General features: G+C 37.4%; 2 protein-coding genes across 3 annotated transcripts in view; one reads left to right on the plus strand and one right to left on the minus strand.

Moving 5' to 3' along the window:
• Positions 1-21742, minus strand: part of LOC136846473 (plasmolipin-like) — an 80602-nt gene extending 58860 nt beyond the window's left edge. Inside the window, exon 1 of one of the 2 annotated variants that reach the window (XM_067117278.1) lies at positions 21683-21742. The gene's annotated coding sequence lies outside the window, so the exon portion shown is untranslated. Of the gene's footprint in view, positions 1-21599 lie in introns of both variants that reach the window. The other variant, XM_067117280.1, reaches the window with a different exon arrangement.
• LOC136846474 (CKLF-like MARVEL transmembrane domain-containing protein 4) overlaps positions 1-22786 on the plus strand; it is a 48746-nt gene that overhangs the window by 8582 nt on the left and 17378 nt on the right. The window lies entirely within an intron of this gene.

The raw sequence follows: 22786 nt of genomic DNA on the forward strand, positions 1-22786 counted from the left end.
GTCTTTCTCTATCTTAACTCGGCTTCCTGCCCACAAATCAGATAAAACTTCTTGGCCTTTCCAACCTCCCCTCAACTTTGCAACCATACATAATACACCACTCTGATCTTTCCCTAACTTTTCGACTTGTATCTAATGATTACAGAGCAACTTTGGCGATGACCTACTTTCAAAAAGTAAGTGAAAAAGTTGTCTGCACGTAGATTAATATATAATATATATATATATATATATATATATATATATATATATATATATATATATATATATATATATATACAGAGCAATATATATATATATATATCATAAAGTATATAATATACACATGATTACAAGTAGCAACTCTGGCGATGACCTACTTTCAAAAAGTATAGTGAAAAAGTTGTTTGCATATAGATTATATATATATATATATATATATATATATATATATATATATATATATATATATATATATATATATATATATATATATACTACATATACACATCGAGGCTACTGCCTACCCCACTGCCAAATCAAAGTCCTTCAAAAGAAGGCATCGTGCTTACCCCCATATAAAAATGGGAAAAAAGCACGTTAAAACGAAAAAAAAAAAATATATATATATATATATGTGTGTGTGTGTAGAGATAGTTAGATAGATACATACCATATGTTAAGTTTGAAAGTCAAGGGAAAGAGTTGTATCTGGCATACAAGGGCCTAGAAAACACCCATGACAAAATCGATAGAGACAATGTGGACTTTGTTGAAAATGTACGCAACACAAGATTCGCTAGTGAGAATAATTCAGTTCTCACGGTGGAAGCAAATGATGTTAGAAATTGTCGGCAGAGGAGTGGCTGGTTTGGTGTAACAATGGGCCTACAATAAGGGGTGTTGAGTCCTGCACTTCCTCAGTATCGCTTAGGATATGTTAAGTATACCTTAGACTGATGGAGTAAGTCAGGGAAAGGGCAGAATGCAAATGCAAATCTGTGGGGGTACAAAATGAATAGTGAATATACTGTAGTTTGGAATGGCTGATTTCCTTCAAATAATGATACAGTGCTAATGGGGAGTGATGAGAAACAGAAATAACTAGTAAAAAAGTTTTTTAACATGTTTGCAAGAAGAAAGTTGAGAGTAAATGTGGGCAACTGATTTACATAACTACTGGGAGTAATATAACGAATGAAGGTAGAATGACAGTCATTAGACACAGATGAAGAAGGAAGAAAGGTAGCGGGATGTGTGTCAAAAGATTGGGAAGAGACAAACTGCCTATGAAAGCCAAAGTGGGAGGAGGGGGGGAGTTCACCTCTCTGCCGATGAACTTGTATGTCAGTATAAGAAGAGGCTAATGTTGTGGAAGTTTTACGGCATAAGACTTCATCCACAACTCGGCAAAGCATGAATGGGCACTGACTTTTTTTTCTGAAGCCACCCTATTAAGGAAAAGTCCTTAATGTTGTAGGGAAAAAATCATCACAGGCCTTGCAGGAGGCAGCTCCATACTACACCATATTGTGTATTTTACTAAATCGTTTACGGATGATTTCTGTCCGCCCCGTGCCCTTTCTTTGACTCCCAACTGACGCTGGTGCCCATCCACAGCTGGGGAAACCAGTGGAAGCAGGCCAGGATCGAACCACTGACCTTGTAAATGCAAGTCGAATACTCTTCCACTAAGCTGTCTCACCCACTGAATGGTTACAGTCAAATCCACAACTACGAACCCAAAGCGGCATGGGTTCGAATACCGGTAAGGTTAGGGGGACCTTTATCATTCCCCATACACAACTTGCAGAAAAAATCCTGATTGATTTCGTCTTTATATCTAAAGGTGTGTCCACATTACAGTAAACATGTCATACACACTCATCGGTAAATTATCACTCACACATCGCAGACAAGTTAAACTAAAAGCAGAGACTCATTGGTAGTCTTAACCAGTGCTTCGTACGGTTATCCAGCACTTGCCTAAGATTCGTTCTTCGCTTTCAGTCGCTGACTCGTTTTCAATTCATTTGTCATGTTTACTGTAGCGTGGACGCACCCTAAGACATATTTCAGAAGACATACATAATAGTGGAAGTTTCTACCGCTATCTATGTACCTGTCCTCTGAAAACTGTCTTAGATATACAGACGAAACCAGTCAGGATTTACATCCAGTTTCAGTTGTTCTTTGTGGTAGATGTGGATGTGTAAGTCACGTTTCAAGTGTGATTATAATCACACACACACACATATATATATGTATATGTGTATGTATGTATATATATATTTATATATACACGTGTAAATATATCTATAAATATATAAATATATATCTATAAATATATATATATGTGTGTATATGTATATATATATATATATATATATATATATATATATATATATATATATATATATATATATATATATATATATATATATATATATATATATATATATATATATATATTTTTATATATATATATATATATATATATATATATATATATATATATATATATATATATAATCTAACACATCAGGGCACAAAAAGTACTTGGCAGTCTGCCTTTTCAATTTGAACTTTCCCAGTGGCTTCAGCTAATAAATCAAAATATATATATATATATATATATATATATGATTTCTTATATATATATATATATATATATATATATATATATATATATATATATATATATATATATATATATATATATATATATATATATATATATATATTACTGTACATATATAATACTGTAAATGTGTTTCTCATATAATCACCATCCACAGACAAAAGCAAACAAACGTGTTCGCACGCGGGCACATCATGTATCATGTATACCCAGCCTAAGCCATTAAGGTACAAGATGTCGTCTTTTACACTGTTTACCTAAGTACACTCTGCATACAAATGAGAAGTTATTGGATGTAGATACTCTTAAGCACGCCTCTTCTCTCACCCTTTCGCCCTAGGCATTCTTTTCCCGCTAACTCCCAAAAATAACATCTTTGCCTTTTCCTGCAACACAAGCTGCTCCCCAACCTCCACCCCACCCCAACACACCTATCCACCCTAAACCCATCCCCCACAACATGAACACACACACACACACACACACACACACGCGCACACCATCTCTCAATCGCTTAGGTTTTTATTGTTTTAAGCTCGACCAACGTTATTTATTTTTAGCAGAGAAGCGCAATGAAAATGTCATCTGGTAGGAGACATTCGTAGATTTCATCCTTGCTAAGTTCTAGAGCAGTTGTCCTAATATATTTATTTCCTTTTCAAACATATATGGCTGTTCTATCCTAATATATTTACTTTTGTTCCAAACAGACGACTGTCTTCATAAAGTCATATCAGTTGTATCACACAATGTTAAAACCGATATGATCCATGTCAGGAGAAGAGCAAAGGTTGAAATAGAAGCTTTGCTTGTGTTTAGTCCCCAAGTAGGGTTTATCCTTTGCGAGAAATAAACAAACAAATCACAGAGCCTAACCTTGTGCGTAGTATCTTTTGTGGTGAAGTGCAATAGGAAAAAATTCTGTTATCTGTTCGTAAATTTATGGTAACTACTGACCATTTTTACCTGATACGTATATGTAATTATAATAGCCAACATGCCCTCTTAACTTCTCGAATTCTTCACACTCTTTGGATACGCTTGTCACTAAAAAGCCTTAAATCCAAATGCAAAAATATGAAGTAATTCTGGTGTTGGGTTGCAGGATTCGACCCCGCATCCAGAGTATCAGAATAAGGTAATGTTGTGCCTATGTAAGGATGCACTCCATTCGTCGGCACACTTTGCATCAGACTTCAGATTATGAAAATATCACTCGTAACATACCGCGTCGTAAAAACTAACACTTCTGAAAGCAAGGTCATCCACTACTTTCCTCTAAGAGGTCTCATAACCGGATTCCATGATCTAAAACTGCGTGGTACTAGTTCACACTTTTCTCTCTTACACTGTAACCTTCATATGTATGTATTAAGCATAATAACACCTACTTACACATTCATACACCCATTATCGATGAGTGTTGTAGTTATCTGGCTTTTTTCTCAGTTGGCCAAGCTATTCTTTGGAATCTTGCTTAACAAGCAAGTGGATTTTTGGGCTTGTATAATTTGATTCTGGGCATATTTTCCGATAATAATATTAATAATAACTATGATTGATATTACTATACAAACTGTATACACATTAGTGATCCTGGTAGTCTCACGCTGGAAAACTTACTATCAGCCAGACCCATAGCTTATAATATGTTGCCAATGTAAAGGGGTTAAGGCGGAAAGTGCCGACACAATGGACGTTACTTACCGACCAGAAGCCTGTGCAAACGCACATTTATTCTGCATATTTCTCTAGGGTCAATGGTGAGATAAACTGACCCGGGACTGGAAGACAGCAAGGAACATTACCTTGACGGAACTCGGACCACGACACCCCCAGTGATTTAATCACTGATACAAAGTTACACATAAAAAATACGTGGACATACACAGCGCTGTGCAATAACAATCCTGCCCAAATGATTTTATGATGAGGCCAAGGTTGGCTATTTTCGGGAAATCCTGGCGGGCTGCATACATGCATGCAGAGGCCGATGTACCACATACCCCCGGAGCATTCTGATGCTGGTAAGCAATATCATTTTGCTTTTTATCGTTTGTGATTGCAACAACTGGCAATAAATTGAGTGCCACATGCGCATCAGCGCGCATGCATTCCTGTGCCACACACCGTACTTGAAAAAAAGCCAGTTGGATGGAAGTGCAGAAGTTTTACCGTTAATATACAGACATTCGAGAGTTGAATGTTAAAAACCCTCAGCTGCAGAACTCTGCTGGGCTGTGTTGAGTTCTGACACGTATATCCTAGACACTGAGTAACTTGTTCAAGAAAAAGTTTGGTCATTCGACATAAACGCTTTGCTTTACCAGATAAGCTTCAGACATCGACATGGAATGGAATGGAAGACAGAATTTGGGCCAAAGGCTAGCGCTGGGACCTATGAGGTCATTCAGCGCTGAAAGGGAAACAGAGTAAAAAGGTTTGAAAGGTGTAACAGGAGGAAAACCTCGCAGTTGTACTATGAAACAAATGTTAGGAGAGGGTGGATAGCAAGATGGAAGAGAGAATATGAACGGAGGTACAGTAAAAGGAATGAAAGGGGATGCAACTAGGGGCCAAAGGGACGCTACAAAGAACCTTAAGTAATGCCTACAATGTACCGCGTGAGGTGCACTGACGGCACTATCCCCCTACGAGGACTACTCGACATGAAAATGCTGGTTAGCCTACTTCAAATACGCTGTTTCCAATTGCCTTCCGCTCAGGCGGCGCTGAACTGCTGAGCACCTAAGCGTTTTTCCACATCTCGTTATATCTGTGGACTTTTTCCCCTTTCGTTATTCTTAATGATTTGGTAAAGCTTCGAATCATATTTGAAAGTTTCAGAGTATGTTACGGATCACAGGACGTATTCTCTGAGTCACATTTACACTTGCATTCCCTGTCAAGCTGCAGCTTTCTAATTAAGACATTTTGCAATGCCAAGTCACGTAAATCATTGACTTACAGATATTAGTCTCGATTTTTTTTGGGGGGGAGTGGGGGGAAGGGGGGGGGGCGCTGAATGACCAGCTACTTACCGTGCCAACTTGAACCACTCACTTATAAAATATAGAATTTTCTTCCCTCCCTTTTCCGAATATTTCAGAATGCCTTTCTGAAAAAAAGGCTTGATTGTTATCCACTCTGAGGAAGAGCACAAAAACACACCCTTTTTTAAAAAATTTTTACACCATCTACCTCTATCGCCGAATGTTCTTCATACCGGTTGTAAAAGGAAGATCATTCTCATCTGCTGTCAGGCCTTGGAGATGTACTTAATATATACAAAATATATCCAGTACAAAACTTTTAAATATATATATATATATATATATATATATATATATATATATATATATACACATATATATATATATATTATATATATATATATATATATATATATATATATATATATATATATATATATATAATGTATATATGTGTATGAGAAAATATAATGTATATATATATATATATATATGTGAGAGAGAGAGAGAGAGAGAGAGAGAGAGAGAGAGAGAGAGAGTGTTACACGAACGAAAAGTGTTAGTAGAGGATATAGCTGTCTTGGGAAGAGATAGAGTACAAACTTCTCAACGGGCATTATCCTGAGTCATACCGTACATCACACTAAATAACGCGAAGTGCATATGAACACAAGGTTGGGTAAAAGAGGTGCTGGTACCAGGCACCTTCGCGTTGCTCCATTACGTGCCTTACTCCTGTGTCCTGTGGTGGTCCCAATAACAAAGCAGTAATGAAGTACGGTAGAGTAAAGTTTACGGAACACAGCATAGAGGAGACGCAAAGTAACGTAAGGAAAACACTCTAATTCGAATGAATATTTACGGACGAAATAACACTGGGTGATACATGTACAGTACACAGAAAAAAAAACACTGTAAAACCTCATCGACAATAGAAATGCAGAGAATCAGGTAACTTTAATACAGGACCCACTTAGAAGTGGGTCCTGCTTTAATGTAAACCCGCATCACAGACACAAACCACGTACTGAAGCCGGCGTGATATTTTACGAAATCAGGCTATTAACACGCCCCCTCGTTCTATTGTTACAACAAAATGAATATAAACCCCTTCCTCACTACAAGCTCGACTGAAATCATTTAAAACACAAAAACTAACACATTTGGCTTTTGTCCAGACCTTTGTGTAATTGGGGACATTCTTATGGGATTATTATTATTATTATTTGAAGGGAGTAGACCCTCTTTTAAACAGGTCTTATTAAAAAGGATGGCTGTATTATGCGAATTTATCTTATATAGTGTCTTTTCTATCTTCCTTATGATTCGCTTTTCAGGCTCAGCGATGTTAGTCAGCAACTGGCCGATATTCATGTTGGAAAAGGATAGTGTGCGGAATATGGGAAGTCTTTTATTAAAACATCCAATCAGAAATCGTTCGTCTGGATTCAGGTTCTATTTTAGGTACCGTCGACATGTTTCGACCAGCTCGTTGGTCCTGCTGAGTGGGGGCTGGGTTGTTACGCATAACCAGGCCCCACTCAGCAGGACCCCTTGAAGAAAACCAACGTGGTATACCGGTACTCATGCCCCGTCCGAGGATGCCTCGGTTCTTACATCGGTATGACCACCATGCGTTTCTCCAGAGGATTTCCTGCCACGCCCAAGAGGGGCTATCTTTAATCATGCCAAGACCGTCCATAACCAGAATAGAAAGAAAAACATAATCACGAACATCGAAATAATTGACCAAACTACCGACCACCGCCGCCTACGCCTCTTGGAAGCATTGCACATTGGGAAGGAGAAACCAACCCTTAACATCACGCAGGAAATATTTCTCCTCCCCAAGGCAGCCAGGAGACATGCACCGAGCGATCCCCGTAGCGAACGTGCGAATCAAAATTCGACATCGGAGGATCGAAATTTTTCCATTCATCCCCAGCACTACAACGCCGCTCGCACATCGGCCTGGGAAAATAGGCTCCGCCCGAGGGTACATGCCCCGGGCAGCCAATCATAATTCAGCACCGATCAAGACCCCCCTATAAATACCAACCCGAGCACCTCGTTTCTGCAACTACGTCCAGAGGATGACCAACGAGCTGGTCGAAACATGTCGACGGTACCTAAAATAGAACCTGAATCCAGACGAACGATTTCTGATTGGATATTTTAATAAAAGACTTCCCATATTGTGGCGGAATTCAAACCCACAAACAAAACAACAAACAACACTCACCCTGATCTTCGGTTGCTGGAGATGGATAAAGGCCGCCGTAACAACCACAAACACAAGGAAATACAAAAAAAAAAACGGAACACACACACAAATAAACAACACACCAACAAGAAGACCAACAACTCCGAGAAAAGCATACGACAAAAACTGTCCCACACAAGAACCACTGACCGGCACTATAGCTCTGACTAAAGACTCAAAAAAAGACTGCCTTCAAAACCGAAAAATCCTCACATATATTCCACAGACAGACAGCGCCGTAAACAAACTAACGACCTCATCCCTCTTCCAACAACCGAAGCACTCACTTACGACAATTACTCTCTCTCTCTCTCTCTCTCTCTCTCTCTCTCTCTCTCTCTCTCTCTCTCTCTCTCAAAACGTTGGGAAATGCTAAATAAAAACAAATTTATTCATCCCTCTATAATATTCCGCACACTATCCTTTTCCAACATGAATATCGGCCAGTTGCTGACTAACATCGCTGAGCCTGAAAAGCTAATCATAAGGAAGATAGAAAAGACACTATATAAGATAAATTCGCATAATACAGCTATTATTATTATTAAAACATGCATTCTTACGGAACAAGCCATGATTTAGCTAAGTAACATTATAAAAAAATACAATGCTCATTTGTGAAAACGATACACACCCCATATAAAGCAAGTATACTTCTCTTCAATCATTGTGGTTACAACCTACAACTCCCGTGCCAGGTACGCTACTATCAGGTAACAAGCATCAAGAACGTAACGGATTTCCGGTCATCGAAATTCTCTCTCATCCAGAATTCACTCGATTTATTATTCCTCTCTCTCTCTCATCCAGTATTCACTGATTAATTATTCCTCGCCCCTAACCTTGTATATATATATCTATACAAGAGAGAGAGAGAGAGAGAGAGAGATCAAATACCATGACGGGCAAGTGAGACTGTTATTGATATTTGATCTCTCTCTCTCTCTCTCTCTCTCTCTCTCTCTCTCTCTCTCTCTCTCTCTCTCTCTATATATATATATATATATATATATATATATATATATATATATATATATATATATATATATATATATATATATATATATATATATATATATATATATATATATATATATATATATATATATATATATATATATACACAGTGAGGTTAGGGGCGAGGAATAATATTAATCAGCGAATACTGGATGAGAGAGAGAGAGAAATATATATATAGTTAAAGTTTACATTTCAAAATTAATCTACTCTTTTCAGTGTTAATCATGCCATAACCACACGCGGTTTTTTTTTTTACACCTGAATATTTTTCCCCCCACACACCCTCAGACCGCGTGATCATCCAAGTACGTAAAAAATGCGTATTATAGATGCGCCGCGTGTTCAACCAAGCATGAGTTAATTCAGATACGCCCTGTCTATGCATGGCCGCAACCTTGAGACAACTGAACATTCTACTTGCAGTTGCCACTTGGCTCATTTGCATATCAAAAATGGCAAGTCACCGCTCCTGTAGCACGATTAAAAAAAATTCTACCTGATCTTTGTTTTGGGATCAGGGGGAAGTCGCTGGAAAATGGAATAAAAAAAAAATACTGGGCGTCAAATGTCAATTCCTCAAATAAATAAATTTATGTTATGGAGTCAAATATAAGAGTCCACAAGTCCTAATTTTAATTTAAAGATAAACCACTTGCCAGGGAGTTACATCAGTAATGGTCGCATACACTGAAAAATACATCCACTGTTATCTCACTTATGCATTTCCACCGACATAAAAACTTCGTCCAGACTCCATAAACAGAGTTTATTTTTTATATATATATAAAACTCCGCCGCAGAACAGCAGCAATTCTTGTACGAACCAAGAACATTTCCTTTCTGTCCGGATTCTTATCTGAATCCCACGCAATTGGCCTCAGGGGCTGAAAAATAATAGCTTTCAGTCGTTCGCAAATAACTGTGTTCAGGAGTATTTCCGACTACACAATGCCACAGTCGTCTGTGAAATTAATGTTGGCCTATCGGATAAATAAGTGCCATATAGCCTACATAGTTTATATAAATGTGTCACGTTATGAACGTCTACACTGCTACATTTTTACCTCAAGAGTAATGAACAAACGAAAGATACTTGAGAGAGAGAGAGAGAGAGAGAGAGAGAGAGAGAGAGAGAGAGAGAGAGAGAGAGAGAGAGAGAGAGAGGGATTCAGTAGCTGGCTACGAGCCAACTTACCGGATATTCTCAAGGATAAGAAAAAATGATTTGGAAATCCATAGCATTGGAGTCTCTCTCTCCCCCTCTTTCCATACATCCCTTCAATAATGAGTCTCTAAAATGAAAATGAAAACAAATTCACTAAGTATAAATGCTTAGAAGCATGCACATATTCGTGAGAGAGAGAGACAGGCGGACATACACATTATTAAACACACACATATAAAAAGTTAAGTACACCTTAGTTTTACCAGACCACTGAGCTGATTAACAGCTCTCCTAGGGCTGGCCCGAAGGATTAGACTTATTTTACGTGGCTAAGAACCAATTGGTTACTTAGCAACGGGACCTACAGCTTATTGTGGAATCCGAACCACATTATAGCGAGAAATGAATTTCTATCACCAGAAATAAATCCCTTCATCAGCCGGCCGGGGAACTGAACTCTGGCCCATCGACTGACAGTCCGCAGCTCAAACGACTCATCCAACGAAGAGCTACACAAAAACACACACATACATATATACATATATATATATATATATATATATATATATATATATATATATATATATATATATATATATAGATATATATATATATATATATATGCATATAATTATATATATATAGGCTATATATACATATATATAAAACCAATTAACCACACAACTTCACTGTCTATATATATATTCATACTACTCGTGTTAGGCTTCAGTAAGGCGGTAGAGTTTAGATTTCAGATTCTTAAAATTTCCATCGTACTACAAGCTTTCACAGACATACAGTCTTCATCAAGTACCGATGCACTTAGTACAGAGGTACCTGATGAAGACTGTATATCTGTGAAAGCTTGTAGTACTATGAAATTTAAAGACTGGAATCTAAACAATCCATTCATTCATATATATGTACTGTATGTATATATATATATATATATATATATATATATATATATATATATATATATATATATATATATATATATATATATATTATATATAGAATGGCTTCCTGCAATCCTAAAGAAAGCGAAATACTGACAGATCCTTCAGCAACCGTACTTGCCACCTCTCTACGGTTTTGAGAGCAATACTTAATACACAACGGTCTTTGAAGTACTGTTCCTAAACGAACCACTGGTATATTCGTCACTATATATGCTTGCTTGTATAGATGATTCAAAAAGAAAGGGAGAGAATAAAACATGGAACGTTTAACACTATGAAATTTTTATCTTATTGACGTACCAGTGAAATTCATGATCGGAAAGGAGTAGCAACAAATACTAAGAGAGAGAGAGAGAGAGAGAGAGAGAGAGAGAGAGAGAGAGAGAGAGAGAGAAGAATGCTGGCAAAGTTCCAGGGAACTGAAACACCTGCTTGCTGGATTACAGGCCCAGACTTCAGAAGAGACCACGAATAAGATGGTTGAATACTCAATGGTCATATGAATACTAGTAATGAAGAAACAATGCAAAACTTTCCTTGTAAATCAAAGGTGGCCAACGGTAAGGGTAAGGGCGTTTTCACTTCAACCTTTAAAAAAAAAAAAAAAAGTTTACGCCTTCACCGGAACACGGCGTAAATTGTATCCCTCCTCTGTCGGTCAAGGTCAACCAGATTTTCCTGTGAAGAAATAGAGCTCATGTTACAGTATCTAGCAAAATTTAATACTCCTTACTCCTATCAAAATTAGCATATGTGCTCTATATTTTCACAACTATCAATTTTGATTGGCATAACTATAAACATACACACATACATATATTATATTTATAAGTGTCTGTGTGATATATATATATATATATATATATATATATATATATATATATATATACATATATATATATATATATATATATATATATATATATATATATATATATATATATATATATATATATATATATATATATTATATATATATATATATATATATATATATATAGAGAGAGAGAGAGAGAGAGAGAGAGAGAGAGAGAGAGAGACTAGAGTTCCTTGAAATTACTTGGGAAATACCAAAACTAATGTCTCTCTCTTTACAGGAAGTTTCTGTACATGACCTCATTTCTGTTTTACACCTTACATAATTTTAGTCATCTGCCCCTGGTGCTTATAAGGTCAGACAACCAAAAAAATGCATATATATATATATATATATATATATATATATATATATATATATATATATATATATATATATTAATATATATATATATATATATATATATATATATATATATATATTAATATATATATATATATATAAGTGCATTTTCAGTTTTCTTAAAAGTTTGCGCCAAGCGATTATCCAAGAGTTCTCTTCCTTCTATACCAGTACACTAACGTCAGCAAACTCATCAACAGCACATTAAATTTCTGTATTATACTGTTTCACTAACCTGTTTTGATTAGTTGATGTGACGAGGTTTTCTTTAGTATTAACTGTTCTGCATACCCACACTTTCCCGATCATGCCTAATTCACACTACCAGAAATTCATGGAACCTTTACTAAACAATGACGTTCCTGTCTCTCCTCCTTGGCAAACCAACTCTCACCAGAGAGAGGAGAATAACAATTTTTATGACTTCCACTTACATACTTTTAATACATTCTATCCATATTAATTCTTTTACAGCAGTGATGAACATAGTTTCTCACATTCATTCGCAAAAATGCATTTATCTTCAAACCTAACTCTAGCAATTTTTTCGGAACTAATTTAAACTTTTACCCCTGATATATATTCTTAATACCAACTTTTCTCTCTCTTTTTTTTTGTTGGTAATCCCTTCATCGAAACTCTACGAAAGACTTGTGTTCTTACAAGGAAACTATTGTACAATCTGATGTTTGTAAACAATTTCCCAAAACAAACGGCTTCGTACCTTCATGACTTGTAAAACAACCGTAAAATTCTTATACAGCCTACTCTGAAATGTCATGTACTTTGTCAGAGAGAGAGAGAGAGAGAGAGAGAGAGAGAGAGAGAGAGAGAGAGAGAGAGAGAGAAAGGGTGTAACCGGATGCCCTTGCAGTATCATTTCTTACGATAATACCATGTACCAAGTGAAGGAATTCTTGCCCTCAGTCTCCTTAATACGTACCTGTCATACTCAATGCCTGAACCTGTCACTAAAAGACTTGTCCTTTCATCCGTCTGTCTGGAATATCCCTCAGAAATAAGCTTCCTTTAAGGGACGAATAGGAAGACGGACAAGTAAGAAAATATTCATCTCTTTCTCTCTCTATTATATATACTCGTGTATATATAAGTGTGTGTGTGTGTGTGAGAGCACAAATCATTCATCCCAATATTGATAAACCAGAGCTTAATTTTAATCAACTGCAACAAATCATTTAATATTACAATAGACTACCATGATAATTTCTTCAGTCTGTACTTACAAGAGTTGAAAAGCTTTTACCTTGTACATTTCATTTTCCCCCTACGTACAGCTATTCAGGAGAACCCATCAGCAATTTGTTCTGGTGTAGATGCAAGAATACACAGGACGTGATAGATATAATATAAAGCTAATGTGCATAGGTATACACATGTTGATTATGGCAAGCCTAATCTCCTAAAAAAATTTCGAAAATTCGCACCTCCTACGGCTGGTAGCCATCTTTTCCGGATGTATCCAAACATGGTTCGTCGTATACTAAAGCGCCGTCAAAAATTACCTATAATGAGGACATTTGGTGCCTGGTCCAGTGAGAACTGGCTCTTATCAGACCATCAAGGTTAAAGCTCAAGGTTGCAAGAACAGTCTTGCGAATGAATGGATTCCCTTTACGGGACAGAGAGAGAAAACCACTGAACATTTTCCACTAAGTTATTCGCGAGTTCTGTTGCGTTCAGTTTGTCAGCTAAGCCGCGGATGCAAAACTTTTTGGTCCATTTGTGCACATGCAACTTCCAGCTTCGTTTCGTTTTCTATGCAGATTTTTTTCTATAAAAAGGCAGTAATTTAACTGGACAAATTCGCCTCAGCTATGAAAGATGACCAGAGAAAATTAACATTTTTAAAAGATTTATGCAGGCATCTGCATAAACATAGTAAAAATAATGTTTATCCTTGCATGCGTAACTTTCATTACATACCTTCCTTGCCGATACAAGAAAAATCCTGTGAAGCCCTAGGTAACTACCCAAAACTAACACTAACCCCACTATCAACTTAACCTACTGGATATTCAAGGAACACGAGACGGCACAGGTAGTAAACCATTTACACCAGCGTTATCCAACAACAAGTGCAAAATCCTTACAACGATACGATGACGATCCACTTCTTGATGTCGTCCCCTTTAATTCCTTACAGCAACTGGTGAATGAAGCGTCACCCATCTTCCATAAAGTGATCCTATTATGCCGGGTCAAGATCACCTTTCGGTGGGTAGCATGACTATCGAAAAGAACACTGGCCTTGAAGAACAACAACCACTTTCATGCGAATTTAAAGATTATTAATGATGGCATTAAGCTGCTCATATAAATCCTTTCAATAAGGATCCTCATATCTTAGACCACTTATCCTATCGATGACATTACTACAATTCAGAAAGGTCACGACTCGTTAGCTATTTCAATGTGTTTTCAAAACATATATTATTTGTACGAAACTTAATATTCCAGCAACTGTACGTTAAACTGAAGAATTCACATGTGCTCATAATACCTATAATGTATTCTTACGCACGCCTGTAAGCACATATAATTAACTTATATTTTATGCCAAGTATTTTCTTAGCTGCAACGGCGGTTATCTTCAAAAGCATTTGAACCAACCACTGAATTTAGTCGTGTTCATGCTGTTTAGTGTCAAAACTGTGTAACACTGACTTTCTAGACAGTGCGCGTTTTTGTAGACTTGAATCATGTGCCTCCAAATATTTCACTAGAATGAGTGCAGCTTATTTTTCTGGAACCAAGTTGCTAATCAACCGAGCAATGCGGCAATAACAGGGATTTTTGCGGTCTCTTCTTCCCTGTCAATACTTACTGTTCGATATCTCTTTCTGATTACCGTTTTATTAAGCCACATGGACCCTACGCATATTTTACATAGCCGTCCTCGCATTTTAGCTTTCTGGTAAAGAACACTATTGTACCGGCTTTGTCTGTCCGTCCGCACTTTTTCTGTCCGCCCCCAAATCTTAAAAACTACTGAGGCTAGGGGGGTGCAAATTGGTATGTTGATCATCCACCCTCCAATCATCAAACATACCAAATTGCAGCCTTCTAGCCTCAAAAGTTTTCATTTTATTTACGGTTAAAGTTAGCCATAATCGTGCGTCTGGCAACGCTAAAGGACAGGCCACCACCGGGCCGCGGTTGAAAGCTCCATGAGCTATGGCTCATGCAGCATTATACCGAGACCACCGAAAGATAGATCTACTTTCGGTGGCCTTGATTATAAGCCGTAGCGGCTGTACAGAAAACTCGATTGCGTCGAGGAAACTTCGGCACATTTTTTACTTGTTTTTACTCGTTTATTTTCTGTGACTGTATCTGTTTTTTTTTTTCCAGAGGTCCCATTTCACCTATCTATGATTTTCGCCCATTCATGCGGAGGGCCTACTGCACCTTTCTGCACCAGACCAGATTTTTTCTGCATTTCTTTTCTACCTCCCCCCCAACCCACCCCCCTTAATTGTCTAGCCAAGGTAACGTTAATGAGTTGCTGGTCACAATAACTTTTTTAACGCATGTAAACGATATACAGGCCAGGCATAAAATCAGGTGTGGGTCATAGGTGAGCTGTTTATTCTGACTATTATTACTGCAAACCAAGGGCAACCATGTTGGAAAAGCACAATGCTTACAGCCCAATGGACCCAAATGGGAGAGTAACAAAATATGGAAAATGGAGCACGATAGTAAAATATATATGAACTATTTGAGAGAAATGACTAAGATATACAAATGGGGTAAATAACAAAGAAAAATAAATATAAATCAAGCTATTTTATTTTCATTATGAGCCGGTTCAACATATTTGTGTAGTGTAAGCCCTGGAATGAAAAATAGAATTTAGGCCGAAGGCCAAGCGCTGGTTCCTACGAGGCATTTCAGCACTGAAAGGGAAATCTTGAGTCAAAAGATTTTAAAGGTGTAACACGAGGAAAATCTCGCAGTTGCACAGTGAAGCAAGTGACAGGAGAGGGTCAAAAGTAAGATGGAAGAGAGAGATATGAACGGAGGTGCAGTAAAAGAAACGAAAGGAGTTGCAGCTAGGGGCCGAAGAGACACTGCAAAGAACCTAAAGTAATGCCTACAGTGCACATGTGAGGTCCACTAATGGCACTATCCCCCTACGAGCGTGGATGCGGTGTTTAGGATAGTCTGATGTAGAGAATAAAAATGGCGAAGTTACAACACATGACGTTCCCAGCCAATACGATGCACTGGCGAAAGAATTAGAAATTGTCTACAAGGAAAAACGAATCCAGGTGAACATTGACAACTGGTTGAAAAGTAAGCTTAATATAAATATGCAAACAATGACCTTTAGAACTGAAGCTAGTAGTGATACAAAGAGGATGACTTGCGAGCAATAAGGCAGCGAGGAAATGTTAAAAACGACTGAATGAATGCAAAAGTTGAGGGGTTGTATCATGATGGGTAATTAGGTAAAGGGAGGCATAAGAATTCTTATGCAATATCTATGTAGAGTAATGCAGGCATTTAATGAATATGCACACTTGCGAGAGAACATGTAGCAGCCGTTAAAATAAACGGTCTGTAGATTATGTGCTGTATCGAAATTATATCACAATGAAGGTTAAAATGGAAAATCACTACGAACAGTGTACAAAATACCTAATGTGAAACGGATGAAATGGGGATACAAGAAATTAAAAGGTAAAAAACAGGGTACTAACCACTAATCTACACGACATCGGGCCACACAAAAAATGACTGTTGGTAGGCGAACCTGCTAAACAAACTTGTACTAACAATGCATTTTTGTATGGATGCAAGCTACCTTCAAATTAGTTGAAGTTTATTTCATTTATACAATATGCTGCCCACTTGTCGTGCACCACCATTTCCTGCCAAATTTACCGGCTGCGAATCTACTAATAATAATAATAATAATAATAATAATAATAATAATAATAATAATACGAGCCAATACTGCCACACTGTCTTCTAAATATGACATTAACATTAATATGAAGCAAAATAAAACTAACTGCCCTTTGATAAAAAAGATTATTTTCATGGTTTAAGATAGGCATGGTTTAAGATAGGCTCCAGTTAATGAATTATATAAAACTAAAAACATACTACTTTCAGCTATGATTATAATAAAAAGTAAAAAAATGTGGCGCAATCGAGTTTTCCTAAGAGCCGCGGCCCACGAATCTTTCAGCCACGGCCGGAAGGTGGACTGCCCTATAGCGTTGCCAGACGCACGAGTATGGGTAACTTTAACCTTAAAGTAAAAAATACTGACGCTAGAGGGCTGCAATTTGGTATGTTTGGGTATTGGAGGATGGATGAACAACATACCAAATTGCAGCCCCCTAGCCTCAGTAGTTTGTGAGATCTCAGGGCGGACGGACAGACAAAGCTATCTCACTAGTTTTCTTTTACAGAAAACTAATACATATTTAAGGCTCATGATCCAAATCTGTGAATACAAAAACAATCACAAGTATGTCCTCGTTTATATATCAAACCAGTGGCGAGTTAAAACGCAGAAATCATGAAATATTCTTCAACAACGGGATACGCCAAACAGAAATACTTATGTCCAGACTGTGTAGACGAAAGGGAGATAAATTTAATATAAACCTAACTCATAACAGGGCATTGTATAAAAATTTTAAAAAGGCACTTGTCAAAGTTTAGAATAAATTGACAAAGTTTTCTGGTTAGAAGACAATAAACCCAACTACTGTGGTGGGGTTTACGGAGGGAAGTACAATTGAGAGAAAATAATCATAATTTCTAAGTCTGAACCAACGACAAAAGCTCAAACTAAGATAACGGAAGTTGATGACAGATTAATTTTTTTTTTTTTTTCTGAATCTTTCATGGAGGAAGTTACAATTTCGGGGAAGAATGTTTTACGAATTGAAAATTCAAGGCAAAACTTTGAAACCGTTAGTTCAAACATTACAAAATTCAAAGTAAAAAAAAAATCATAACGAATTCAATGTAATATTTTCTTATTCCCAGTTTTTAGGGGTCAATTTGATACGCTTTTGTGAGTCCAGTCCCAAAGCTGGGATGGGCCGTGGTCACTCCACTATCAAAAAAAAAAAAAAAATCCGACGACAACAAAACACCAATAGCAATGAAACAAGGATAAATAATACCATAATTATTACAGCGATACCTAGCAAACAGGTTCGCAGTGCTATCGGTTCGCGAGATGGCACGTGCACAAACACAGCACACCACCACTTCCGCCACCAATTCTGCGATGTTGACGCTTGGCGTCTGACAGACTGTGCGGGGAGCTAAAGGCCTTCCTCTTAACTTAAACACACACACACACACACACACACACACAGAATACGGGCAATTAGTGTAATTGCATAAATGAAAAAAAAGAAAGGCAACTAGCCTGAACTTTTATGAACACAAACGCTATCTGTATGCCATTAATTCTAGTAGTATCGAAGGATGGAGTGCAGTCTCCTATGGCCATCAACCTAGAAAGATAGTGAGACCTGACAATCTGACATGATTAAAAGCCAATTCGCTGTAACTGAAAACAAATGAACCGTAACTACCAATTTCGGTTTTCATGCTAAAAAGACCGTGACAAATCTAATTAACATTGTACTTTTACATACTATGGTATCAATTTTTCCTTCACATAAATCAAACGCTTAAAAAACACTAACATCTTTTTTTTCCTGAAAGATGGTTCCTTCCACAATCTACTTGAAGAAATGTCCAAACCTCAGTTTTTATTTATCTATACGGCACAGAAATGCTAACACCTTTCCTCCTATCAGACGATTCCCTCTACAAGGCAGACCTCTGACGATCAGTTTCACTGTCTTACGATGAGGTCGCTCGCCCCTTGCCCTTCTCCACAGTGTCTGCCACCCACCAATGTCAACTAACAGGTACATATTTCACCGCTTGGATCCGCACGAGTAGAGAAACTGACTCAATCGCCTTCCCAGACTCACACAGTTTTCGCTGGTGAGAGAGAAATCATGAAACCCAAGCACCAGAGGAGCTGACGGTCATTCAGCGCTCAAGTCTGTGAAAAGAGGAGCTGAAGTGGTTGGACAATAAGATAATGAGATTCAGAAACTAAATCAGATGACAGACGGACCTCAAGGTGAAACAGAGGCACCCTTCTGCTACGAACGATACCTACGAGGGGGTGGACAGGAACGGAGAGGGAATGAAGTAAAGTGTATGGCTACAGAGTGGGTGCAGGGCAGCGAGGTCCTATACTTGCCAACCTTGGGTGCAGGTACGGGCCGAAAATACGCGTGAAACATCCTTTATTCTTGCTTACAGTGCACCAAAAAAAATTGTGATATAAAATGGTACGAAATACAAAATCTTCAAATCTGGGGCCCTTCACAGCTCAACTGCTTCAGCATGCAATAAGTTATGCATTAACATTGACTGATGAAATGTCATCTAGCCTAACTTCGCTGGAATTGGATGCTGACTTTGTGAACGTTTCTTAACTCGCCAAAGTACCTTCGTTTCGGACTTTAACGAAATAAGTGATTTCAACAATGTTGCATATACACACACTGTATACATACATACATACACATATATAATATATTATATATATATATATATATATATATATATATATATATATATATATATATATATATAGAGAGAGAGAGAGAGAGAGAGAGAGAGAGAGAGAGAGAGAGAGAGAGAGAGAAACTATTATACGGTAATAGTTTGGATTAGGCGTTACCCATACTAACTTAGGCTAAACGGATTAGGCCTACGCATTTATTATCAGCTATTTAACATTTTTTACATTTCTCTTGTTTACATCTGCATGATATTTGTTGGTTATATAACTGGCTTCTACTAGTTAATTGTTAACAACCAGAAGCTACTAATTACCAGGAACGGATGCACAGTAGGGATACAGGTGTAGGCGTGAGAAATCCTATCTTTTCTAGAATGCCGAGTCCTGACCTAACCAGACCTTACCCTCCTAACCTAACATACGGCACTATGCAGACTCCCTGATCTGCATACTACCCAATTACCATACATCAAGTCACACCCTTGATTTATTCTAATCAACGTCTACATGTTTTGAATCAATGTACTCAATATTTTTCCAGTATGGGTAAAGTTGTCAATTTTCTATCTTTAACTTATCGCCTTATTAAAAGTCTCTTTCCATAATTCATGAACTTAGTTTTCCACTTCTTTACTGCAAATGCATATTTAAAAAGCCACTATTCTTTTCCTCGTGTCTCCCCCGTTAATGCACACTTCTTACATCAACAGCCAAACAGCTGTCACTATCAACAATTTGCGCCTCAGTTTAAGTGGCTTCTTAATTCTGGTATAATCGCGTACTACTACTTAGGCTACTGGCCCGTGTCTACGTTTATCCTGTCCTAATTTTAAACTTAATCTTGTAACGTCTCGTAAATCCGCATACCTTTACTAATGTCTTTATCTACGTAGAATCGGCTATATAAGGTCAGAGAGAGAGAGAGAGCGTTTATCTGGGCAAGAGCTTGTTACAAACTCAGGCACATAATCATGAATGCAACACCATGGCTGATGATGTCACACCACTGGAATGAGCGATGTCAGGTTTAAACTAAGCAGTAGCGCATACACCTTTCACACAAACACCAAATCAGGAGGCGAAAAAAAGAATGGGGTACTGGGTATTTGCTTTTTATACATACCGCGATACGGAAGATCTCTATACGTTGCATGTCACCGTTTAGGCTGAATTATTTATCACTCTTCCGTATTCCCACCTGTCTTATTCGTAATGTTTTCACTTTCCGTCACCGCTTAGCTCCTTTTCAGTCCCCTTGCATTTGAGACACTTCGACTACTCGAATAGTTCCATGGTTCCTGTTTGTGTAAAAATGACTCCCCGTCAAGCTGCGCCTCATTCACATGAACGAAATCCCTAACAATCAGTTCCATTCCCCAAGTAGACGGAAACAAGTTTGAGTAGGTTACAGGAACTTCCTAAGCAGGTGTGCCGAAGTTAGGGATTGGCTACAGATGTGTGGGTGTGTGTGATGTTTTGCATAGTGACGAAAATTCTATGAAAACTTACAGTTTGCACTGTTATACATTAATAAGAATTGTGTACTACAAAATAAAGGTGGAAAGTTTTTTATTTGCTTAAGGATCTATGGTGTCGTAGGCCAGTCTTGTTTGGATGTCATTTCAAAGGAGTTTTTCCAACTCTGTGTGGCAGATTTTTACAGCTGGCCGAGAGAGGAGACATAACCAGCATTATCTACCGTGATTCTGCGGGTTCTGATTCACCAAACAGTCGAGGAACGGCATACTTACCAACTCCTTTCATCCACTCAAACTCTATTCGTGAAAATAAAGCTTAAGCCCAAATCCCAAACACGAAAAAGGTGGTCACAAACCTTTCGAGACTTCAACGCGCAATACCACCACTTCAAAGTCTAGTGATCAACTGAAAGGGCGGAAGAAAGGTTTGGATTATTATCGTACACCATGTTGGAGAGTTGCTGTCTAGGGATTATTAACGAAAAACATTTGTTGATTCATTGCCCCATTTCCCTGCGTATATTTGCAATAAGACTGTGAGACTACATGAGAATGTTAAGTTCATTAACAACTGGAATTTTTATTAAAGTAGATTGTCAGTTTTTCTTTGTTTTTTTTTTGACGAAACCTTATTATCGGCATGAAGCTTAAGTAGCGAACGACGACTTTTACTTATTTCATTCATTTTGGCATTTTCTTCCTTAGATCTTCCGATAAAGAACGCGTGGGTTGTTCTTAGAGAAGGACACATGTTTACGCCACTTAATTCATAAATTTATAATGATTCTTATTATGTAAATATAGCACAAACCTCTGAGACCTTCGAACTAACTTCCAAGCGCGCATTGCGCTTGGCTAACCGCGTCACCGCCGTGAAAGTTGTAAGAGAACTAAGCTGTTAGTTTCTGCGTTTCTCCTGCATTTTATTTTTATTCGCCTACGGCGATACTTTATTTATATCTTTTGTTATGAAATGATGTAAAAGTTATAGAAGCACATGTATAAAGATGTACTCATTGAATTGGTCACTGATGAGTGTTTCAAACATTTTCAAAACTGCTTCAGAACCACTGGAAATCAGACTTTTAATCATTAGACGATCATTGGTTTTGCTGTTTACTTTGAACATTCAATATATATATATATATATATATATATATATATATATATATATATATATATATATATATATATATGTGTGTGTGTGTGTGTGTGTGTGTGTGTGTGTGTGTGTGTGTGTGTGTGTCAAAATTGCACACTATAAATGGCAAACCAGCATGCCGTATGGTCAGTCCTATAGCTCTCTGTATCTATGATCATTCGTCAAAATAATTAGGCTCACGAGATACTCAGTGATGATTAGCAATAGAGTAATGACAAACACAGTTCTAAGACAATCAAATTATTTCATTTGGTTTTTACGAATATGCCATTTTCTACTGAAAATTAGTGAAATAAAA

This window comes from Macrobrachium rosenbergii, chromosome 15 (assembly GCF_040412425.1).
Source record: "Macrobrachium rosenbergii isolate ZJJX-2024 chromosome 15, ASM4041242v1, whole genome shotgun sequence".
Lineage (NCBI taxonomy): Eukaryota > Metazoa > Arthropoda > Malacostraca > Decapoda > Palaemonidae > Macrobrachium > Macrobrachium rosenbergii.